Here is an 11,022-nt window from a genome sequence, read left to right as displayed (position 1 = left end):
TCTCATGACACAAGTCAAGCCTGTCTAGGCCCAACACCATCTTTCGAGAACATTTCATTCAAGCTGAAAGAACACTCATTTCCACCTACAAGAACCCTAAAGAAATCATTGCAGGAAAAAAGCTGTCATTAGTACCAGAACATGTCTCAAATACCTGCAATGTCATTTAGAAACTGCATTGCACCATGACAGCAACTTATTTCTAGAACACTCTTTTGGACAGATACAGTGCTATTGCACTAAAAATAACCTGGGTCAAACAATGAGGAAAGGAGGATGTTCTAACACAGACACAGCTTACCGCATTTGGACAATATTTCAGCATCATCTAGAAAGAAGGGAAATCTTGTTTGAAGGCCTGACAGCAAGTTAAAAGTTGAGCATTCTGGTTGGGTCACAGGGTGCAAGTAACTCAGCCACCACCACAGGCCTGCTGGCAGGAGGGCTTCCCTGCTGGCAGGAGGGCTTCCCTGGCACAGCTGATCCTCCAGAGCCTCCGGAGGCCTCCCCCTGCCCTCAGGCACAAGGCTGCTCTGCCCAGGGCCGTGCCCAGCACTGCACACTGACCCCAAACACTCCAGGAGCCCACTGGGGCCACAGCAACCGCCTGGCGCCCCCAACACTCCATGGACGTCAACCCATTATGAGCACGGCAACAGCCTGGCACCCAAACATTCCCACCACTGCTGTCTCCTGGGAAACAGATGCAGAACCCAGCAATAGGATTACCCCTATTAGCAGTACCACAGACACAGGCTGCCATTGCAACCAGTGATAAAAATTCAACCAAAATCCCATCCATTTCATTCTGCTGCCAACCCTCTCTGATTTAGCTAAGAGAATCATCTGCATTTCCTCCCAAGATCTGATCTACTTCATAAACCATTTCTTTCCAATTTCAATTTAAACGACATGCATATCAATATTTTACAATTTCCCTAAATAATATCCACATTTACCTGAAAACCATTTACTGCATCTCTACCTTAAGTGTTGTTTCTCACAGCTGAAAGTTAATTACAAATACAGGCTCCAATTTAGCCCAACATTTCCAGCCTCTCCAAAGTGCACTTCCATTTGTACACTGGATTTCCATCTTATCTCAATACATAGGATGTAAAAGAAAGGACATCATGCATTCCCTTGAATTTTATCCACAAATTTGGGGAAGACAACAACACCAAAAAAAAGCAAATCCAGACTCCTACCTTGTCACTGTTGTAGATGTGCTCTCAGTAGAGCACATTTCCGCCATTTCTGCACTATTTCCTCTCTCTGCTTGATACTCCTCCTCTTCTTTTCAAAATCCTTTCACACTGAATTGACCATACAAGTGGGATGTCACCCGTATTAGTACCAAATGCCCCTCTGCTGCAACTAAATTCTACTTTTCCTATGAATTTATCATCATTCAGGTTTTGTCCGCAAAGAGTCACACCGAATAGTCACAATAAATTTTGAAGCTTTGCTCAGAAAGTGCCTTGTAACCCAAGAATGCCCCTGCTCACAAAAAGTGCACTGAGTAATAATACACTGGTCTGTGTTAGCACAGCTCACTAAACGGCCCAGTTATTCTGCCTAACGGTGTCATCTCCCCCATTTACCAAACCATTCATTCTTATCACCCACAGTACCTGTCATTTAAGTGTTATCATTAGTTCTGCTTCAACAATGAACATACATAGAGATGCTCTGCCAGCCTGGGCAGACCATCCTGTTTCCCCACACACACACACACACAACTTCTCTGAGCTCTCTATTTAAGCTCTAGGAACACTTGGAGAATAGTTTTTTAATCTTCAATTATTGCAATTTACCCCCGTATCCACAGCACTATTAAAATGCTTTCTCTTAGCAAGATGAAATACTGCTCCTATTTCTGCAATTCATCAGCTGATAAAGGGCAGTGCTACAGAGAGCTTCTAAACCCAACACCACTGACATGGCATCAGGATCAATTTAAAAGCATTTGATTTTCTAGTTGCAATTATGCTTGAACCAGATTATTCAAAAAAAAAAAACAAAACAAAAAACCAAAAAACAAAACCCTCTGCAGCCACATGACAAGCAGTCTATAAGATGTGAACCTCAGATAAAATCATCCATTCCGTTCTTAAGATTGATTAATAGTTTAAATTCCTATTTAAAATATCTCCTTCTTTAGTTATTCTTTTAGGTTTAGGGAATGTTTTCCTCAAACAAAATCTTGCACTTGTAATACACCACTCTTAAAAGAGATTTTAACTCTTATGTACCTTCCTATCTCAATTTCATAGAGGGATTATAACAGGTTTCTTCCAGAGGGACAGCACAGGCCCCAAGATCCCAAACCCAGGGAAACAGAGAGAGTGAACACTCCCAACACTCCAGCTGTGGTTGGGAAAAGCCATAACAATGACACAAAGGACACATCTCACGTCCCAGAGCACCAGCCCTGGAATGGCAACATCACCCAGACAGGCGTCTCTGAAAGGATCCAAAAAGGTGCAGTCTACAACAGGGTTATCCCACACAGGCAGTTGCAGCTACATTAGCAAAAACATTTCCAGAAAATCTCCATTTTCTACTCTGTCCCTCATTCCCGTTCTGAAAATTCCCTTTTTCCAGCTAAAATTCATTTGAAAACACAATCTACATGCACACGGCGAGCACAGGACTTTGCAGCAAGCCCAGCACCCTTGCTGGCACTCTGGAAATGCCAGCACAGTGTGCCGGGACAGTGGCGGCGGCCTCGGGGACACGCAGCGGGAATGTGGGGCAATGCTGACACCCCATGGCTGCTCCTGCACCACCGACGGCAGCGGCACAGCCAGCACCCCAAAGGCTGCCTGCAAATTGCCTCACGTCTCACACACCTCCCACTGAGCCCCCGGTGCTCCGACAAAACCACCTCAGCGTCCTCCTGCTCAAGCTCCAACTTCCCCGGTGCTTTGCACGCATCCAAAACACGGCCCAGCAATCGCCGGCCCTTCTGTCCAGAACACAATTAAAACTCGGATTCAGCCCCCAAGGACAACTTGCAGAGCCCTGTATACAGCAAGTCTGGCCTGATCTCACCGTGCATTTACAGGCATGGCATTTCTCCTGGGGGTTAAGGAACAGAACCTGGTCATTGCACGCAATCACAGACATAAGGCAAAATAAATCTGGAAGTCTCTTCAACATTTGTTGCTTAAAGCTCTTTAAACCAGCCTATTCTCTGGCTCAGAAATTAAGTGGAAAATGACAAATGCAATCACTTGCAGTGCATCTGAGCCCTGAATGATCTCATGACACAAGTCAAGCCTGTCTAGGCCCAACACCATCTTTCGAGAACATTTCATTCAAGCTGAAAGAACACTCATTTCCACCTACAAGAACCCTAAAGAAATCATTGCAGGAAAAAAGCTGTCATTAGTACCAGAACATGTCTCAAATACCTGCAATGTCATTTAGAAACTGCATTGCACCATGACAGCAACTTATTTCTAGAACACTCTTTTGGACAGATACAGTGCTATTGCACTAAAAATAACCTGGGTCAAACAATGAGGAAAGGAGGATGTTCTAACACAGACACAGCTTACCGCATTTGGACAATATTTCAGCATCATCTAGAAAGAAGGGAAATCTTGTTTGAAGGCCTGACAGCAAGTTAAAAGTTGAGCATTCTGGTTGGGTCACAGGGTGCAAGTAACTCAGCCACCACCACAGGCCTGCTGGCAGGAGGGCTTCCCTGCTGGCAGGAGGGCTTCCCTGGCACAGCTGATCCTCCAGAGCCTCCGGAGGCCTCCCCCTGCCCTCAGGCACAAGGCTGCTCTGCCCAGGGCCGTGCCCAGCACTGCACACTGACCCCAAACACTCCAGGAGCCCACTGGGGCCACAGCAACCGCCTGGCGCCCCCAACACTCCATGGACGTCAACCCATTATGAGCACGGCAACAGCCTGGCACCCAAACATTCCCACCACTGCTGTCTCCTGGGAAACAGATGCAGAACCCAGCAATAGGATTACCCCTATTAGCAGTACCACAGACACAGGCTGCCATTGCAACCAGTGATAAAAATTCAACCAAAATCCCATCCATTTCATTCTGCTGCCAACCCTCTCTGATTTAGCTAAGAGAATCATCTGCGTTTCTTCCCAAGATCTGATCTACTTCATAAACCATTTCTTTCCAGTTTCAAACCAAACGACATGCATATCAATATTTTACAATTTCCCTAAATAATATCCACATTTACCTGAAAACCATTTACTGCATCTCTACCACAAGTGTTGTTTCTCACAGCTGAAAGTTAATTACAAATACAGGCTCCAATTTAGCCCAACATTTCCAGCCTCTCCAAAGTGCAGTTCCAGTTGTACACTGGATTTGCATCTTAACTCAATACATAGGATGTAAAAGAAAGTACATCACGCATTCCCTTGAATTTTATCCACAAATTTGGGGAAGACAACACCACCAAAATAAAGCGAACCCAGACTCCTACCTTGTCACTGTTGTAGATGTGCTCTCAGTAGAGCACATTTCCGCCATTTCTGCACTATTTCCTCTCTCTGCTTGATACTCTTCCTCTTCTTTTCAAAATCCTTTCACACTGAATGGACCATTCAAGTGGGATGTCACCAGTATTAGTATCAAATGCCCCTCTGCTGCAACTAAATTCTACTTTTCCTATGAATTTATCATCATTCAGGTTTTGTCCGCAAAGAGTCACACCGAACAGTCACAATAAATTTTGAAGCTTTGGTCAGAAAGAGCCTTGTAACCCAAGAATGCCCCTGCTCACAAAAAGTGCACTGAGTAATAATACACTGGTCTGTGTTAGCACAGCTCACTAAATGGCCCAGTTATTCTGCCTAACGGTGTCATCTCCCCCCTTTAACCAAACCATTCATTCTTATCACCCACAGTACCTGTCATTTAAGTGTTAATATTAGTTCTGCTTCAACAATGAACATACATAGAGATGCTCTGCCAGCCTGGGCAGAACATCCTGTTTCCCCACACACACACACACACAACTTCTCTGAGCTCTCTATTTAAGCTCTAGGAACACTTGGAGAATAGTTTTTTAATCTTCAATTATTGCAATTTACCCCCGTATCCACAGCACTATTAAAATGCTTTCTCTTAGCAAGATGAAATACTGCTCCTATTTCTGCAATTCATCAGCTGATAAAGGGCAGTGCTACAGAGAGCTTCTAAACCCAACACCACTGACATGGCATCAGGATCAATTTAAAAGCATTTGATTTTCTAGTTGCAATTATGCTTGAACCAGATTATTCAAAAAAAAAAAACAAAAAACCAAAAAACAAAACCCTCTGCAGCCACATGACAAGCAGTCTATAAGATGTGAACCTCAGATAAAATCATCCATTCCGTTCTTAAGATTGATTAATAGTTTAAATTCCTATTTAAAATATCTCCTTCTTTAGTTATTCTTTTAGGTTTAGGGAATGTTTTCCTCAAACAAAATCTTGCACTTGTAATACACCACTCTTAAAAGAGATTTTAACTCTTATGTACCTTCCTATCTCAATTTCATAGAGGGATTATAACAGGTTTCTTCCAGAGGGACAGCACAGGCCCCAAGATCCCAAACCCAGGGAAACAGAGAGAGTGAACACTCCCAACACTCCAGCTGTGGTTGGGAAAAGCCATAACAATGACACAAAGGACACATCTCACGTCCCAGAGCACCAGCCCTGGAATGGCAACATCACCCAGACAGGCGTCTCTGAAAGGATCCAAAAAGGTGCAGTCTACAACAGGGTTATCCCACACAGGCAGTTGCAGCTACATTAGCAAAAACATTTCCAGAAAATCTCCATTTTCTTCTCTGTCCCTCATTCCCGTTCTGAAAATTCCCTTTTTCGAGCTAAAATTCATTTGAAAACATCATCTACATGCACATGGCAAGCACAGGACTTTGCAGCAAGCCCAGCACCCTTGCTGGCACTCTGGAAATGCCAGCACAGTGTGCCGGGACAGTGGCGGCGGCCTCGGGGACACGCAGCGGGAAGGTGGGGCAATGCTGACACCCCATGGCCGCTCCTGCACCACCGACGGCAGCGGCACAGCCAGCACCCCAAAGGCTGCCTGCAAATTGCCTCACGTCTCACACACCTCCCACTGAGCCCCCGGTGCTCCGACAAAACCACCTCAGCGTCCTCCTGCTCAAGCTCCAACTTCCCCGGTGCTTTGCACGCATCCAAAACACGGCCCAGCAATCGCCGGCCCTTCTGTCCAGAACACAATTAAAACTCGGATTCAGCCCCCAAGGACAACTTGCAGAGCCCTGTATACAGCAAGTCTGGCCTGATCTCACCGTGCATTTACAGGCATGGCATTTCTCCTGGGGGTTAAGGAACAGAACCTGGTCATTGCACGCAATCACAGACATAAGGCAAAATAAATCTGGAAGTCTCTTCAACATTTGTTGCTTAAAGCTCTTTAAACCAGCCTATTCTCTGGCTCAGAAATTAAGTGGAAAATGACAAATGCAATCACTTGCAGTGCATCTGAGCCCTGAATGATCTCATGACACAAGTCGAGCCTGTCTAGGCCCAACACCATCTCTCGAGAACATTTCATTCAAGCTGAAAGAACACTCATTTCCACCTACAAGAACCCTAAAGAAATCATTGCAGGAAAAAAGCTGTCATTAGTACCAGAACATGTCTCAAATACCTGCAATGTCATTTAGAAACTGCATTGCACCATGACAGCAACTTATTTCTAGAACACTCTTTTGGACAGATACAGTGCTATTGCACTAAAAATAACCTGGGTCAAACAATGAGGAAAGGAGGATGTTCTAACACAGACACAGCTTACCGCATTTGGACAATATTTCAGCATCATCTAGAAAGAAGGGAAATCTTGTTTGAAGGCCTGACAGCAAGTTAAAAGTTGAGCATTCTGGTTGGGTCACAGGGTGCAAGTAACTCAGCCACCACCACAGGCCTGCTGGCAGGAGGGCTTCCCTGCTGGCAGGAGGGCTTCCCTGGCACAGCTGATCCTCCAGAGCCTCCTGAGGCCTCCCCCTGCCCTCAGGCACAAGGCTGCTCTGCCCAGGGCCGTGCCCAGCACTGCACACTGACCCCAAACACTCCAGGAGCCCACTGGGGCCACAGCAACCGCCTGGCGCCCTCAACACTCCATGGACGTCAACCCATTATGAGCACGGCAACAGCCTGGCACCCAAACATTCCCACCACTGCTGTCTCCTGGGAAACAGATGCAGAACCCAGCAATAGGATTACCCCTATTAGCAGTACCACAGACACAGGCTGCCATTGCAACCAGTGATAAAAATTCAACCAAAATCCCATCCATTTCATTCTGCTGCCAACCCTCTCTGATTTAGCTAAGAGAATCATCTGCGTTTCTTCCCAAGATCTGATCTACTTCATAAACCATTTCTTTCCAGTTTCAAACCAAACGACATGCATATCAATATTTTACAATTTCCCTAAATAATATCCACATTTACCTGAAAACCATTTACTGCATCTCTACCTTAAGTGTTGTTTCTCACAGCTGAAAGTTAATTACAAATACAGGCTCCAATTTAGCCCAACATTTCCAGCCTCTCCAAAGTGCACTTCCATTTGTACACTGGATTTCCATCTTATCTCAATACATAGGATGTAAAAGAAAGGACATCATGCATTCCCTTGAATTTTATCCACAAATTTGGGGAAGACAACAACACCAAAAAAAAGCAAATCCAGACTCCTACCTTGTCACTGTTGTAGATGTGCTCTCAGTAGAGCACATTTCTGCCATTTCTGCACTATTTCCTCTCTCTGCTTGATACTCCTCCTCTTCTTTTCAAAATCCTTTCACACTGAATTGACCATACAAGTGGGATGTCACCCGTATTAGTACCAAATGCCCCTCTGCTGCAACTAAATTCTACTTTTCCTATGAATTTATCATCATTCAGGTTTTGTCCGCAAAGAGTCACACCGAATAGTCACAATAAATTTTGAAGCTTTGCTCAGAAAGTGCCTTGTAACCCAAGAATGCCCCTGCTCACAAAAAGTGCACTGAGTAATAATACACTGGTCTGTGTTAGCACAGCTCACTAAACGGCCCAGTTATTCTGCCTAACGGTGTCATCTCCCCCATTTACCAAACCATTCATTCTTATCACCCACAGTACCTGTCATTTAAGTGTTATCATTAGTTCTGCTTCAACAATGAACATACATAGAGATGCTCTGCCAGCCTGGGCAGAACATCCTGTTTCCCCACACACACACACACACAACTTCTCTGAGCTCTCTATTTAAGCTCTAGGAACACTTGGAGAATAGTTTTTTAATCTTCAATTATTGCAATTTACCCCCGTATCCACAGCACTATTAAAATGCTTTCTCTTAGCAAGATGAAATACTGCTCCTATTTCTGCAATTCATCAGCTGATAAAGGGCAGTGCTACAGAGAGCTTCTAAACCCAACACCACTGACATGGCATCAGGATCAATTTAAAAGCATTTGATTTTCTAGTTGCAATTATGCTTGAACCAGATTATTCAAAAAAAATAAAACAAAAAACCAAAAAACAAAACCCTCTGCAGCCACATGACAAGCAGTCTATAAGATGTGAACCTCAGATAAAATCATCCATTCCGTTCTTAAGATTGATTAATAGTTTCAATTCCTATTTAAAATATCTCCTTCTTTAGTTATTCTTTTAGGTTTAGGGAATGTTTTCCTCAAACAAAATCTTGCACTTGTAATACACCACTCTTAAAAGAGATTTTAACTCTTATGTACCTTCCTATCTCAATTTCATAGAGGGATTATAACAGGTTTCTTCCAGAGGGACAGCACAGGCCCCAAGATCCCAAACCCAGGGAAACAGAGAGAGTGAACACTCCCAACACTCCAGCTGTGGTTGGGAAAAGCCATAACAATGACACAAAGGACACATCTCACGTCCCAGAGCACCAGCCCTGGAATGGCAACATCACCCAGACAGGCGTCTCTGAAAGGATCCAAAAAGGTGCAGTCTACAACAGGGTTATCCCACACAGGCAGTTGCAGCTACATTAGCAAAAACATTTCCAGAAAATCTCCATTTTCTACTCTGTCCCTCATTCCCGTTCTGAAAATTCCCTTTTTCCAGCTAAAATTCATTTGAAAACACAATCTACATGCACACGGCGAGCACAGGACTTTGCAGCAAGCCCAGCACCCTTGCTGGCACTCTGGGAATGCCAGCACAGTGTGCCGGGACAGTGGCGGCGGCCTCGGGGACACGCAGCGGGAAGGTGGGGCAATGCTGACACCCCATGGCTGCTCCTGCACCACCGACGGCAGCGGCACAGCCAGCACCCCAAAGGCTGCCTGCAAATTGCCTCACGTCTCACACACCTCCCACTGAGCCCCCGGTGCTCCAACAAAACCACCTCAGCGTCCTCCTGCTCAAGCTCCAACTTCCCTGCTGCTTTGCACGCGTCCAAAAAACGGCGCAGCAATCGCCGGCCCTTCTGTCCAGAACACAATTAAAACTCGGATTCAGCCCCCAAGGACAACTTGCAGAGCCCTGTCCACAGCAAGTCTGGCCTGATCTCACCGTGCATTTACAGACATGGCATTTCTCCTGGGGGTTAAGGAACAGAACCTGATCATTGCATGCAATCACAGACATAAGGCAAAATAAATCTGTAAGTCTCTTCAACATTTGTTGCTTAAAGCTCTTTAAACCAGCCTATTCTCTGGCTCAGAAATTAAGTGGAAAATGACAAATGCAATCACTTGCAGTGCATCTGAGCCCTGAATGACCTCATGACACAAGTCAAGCCTGTCTAGGCACAACACCATCTCTCGAGAACATTTCATTCAAGCTGAAAGAACACTCATTTCCACCTACAAGAACCCTAAAGAAATCATTGCAGGAAAAAAGCTGTCATTAGTACCAGAACATGTCTCAAATACCTGCAATGTCATTTAGAAACTGCATTGCACCATGACAGCAACTTATTTCTAGAACACTCTTTTGGACAGATACAGTGCTATTGCACTAAAAATAACCTGGGTCAAACAATGAGGAAAGGAGGATGTTCTAACACAGACACAGCTTACCGCATTTGGACAATATTTCAGCATCATCTAGAAAGAAGGGAAATCTTGTTTGAAGGCCTGACAGCAAGTTAAAAGTTGAGCATTCTGGTTGGGTCACAGGGTGCAAGTAACTCAGCCACCACCACAGGCCTGCTGGCAGGAGGGCTTCCCTGCTGGCAGGAGGGCTTCCCTGGCACAGTTGATCCTCCAGAGCCTCCTGAGGCCTCCCCCTGCCCTCAGGCACAAGGCTGCTCTGCCCAGGGCCGTACCCAGCACTGCACACTGACCCCAAACACTCCAGGAGCCCACTGGGGCCACAGCAACCGCCTGGCGCCCCCAACACTCCATGGACGTCAACCCATTATGAGCACGGCAACAGCCTGGCACCCAAACATTCCCACCACTGCTGTCTCCTGGGAAACAGATGCAGAACCCAGCAATAGGATTACCCCTATTAGCAGTACCACAGACACAGGCTGCCATTGCAACCAGTGATAAAAATTCAACCAAAATCCCATCCATTTCATTCTGCTGCCAACCCTCTCTGATTTAGCTAAGAGAATCATCTGCGTTTCTTCCCAAGATCTGATCTACTTCATAAACCATTTCTTTCCAGTTTCAAACCAAACGACATGCATATCAATATTTTACAATTTCCCTAAATAATATCCACATTTACCTGAAAACCATTTACTGCATCTCTACCTTAAGTGTTGTTTCTCACAGCTGAAAGTTAATTACAAATACAGGCTCCAATTTAGCCCAACATTTCCAGCCTCTCCAAAGTGCACTTCCATTTGTACACTGGATTTCCATCTTATCTCAATACATAGGATGTAAAAGAAAGGACATCATGCATTCCCTTGAATTTTATCCACAAATTTGGGGAAGACAACAACACCAAAAAAAAGCAAATCCAGACTCCTACCTTGTCACTGTTGTAGATGTGCTCTCA

This window comes from Chamaea fasciata, unplaced genomic scaffold, assembly GCF_029207755.1.
Source record: "Chamaea fasciata isolate MVZ Bird 193981 ecotype frontalis unplaced genomic scaffold, bChaFas1.0.hap1 SCAF_59, whole genome shotgun sequence".
Lineage (NCBI taxonomy): Eukaryota > Metazoa > Chordata > Aves > Passeriformes > Sylviidae > Chamaea > Chamaea fasciata.
This window is presented reverse-complemented; position numbering follows the sequence as displayed.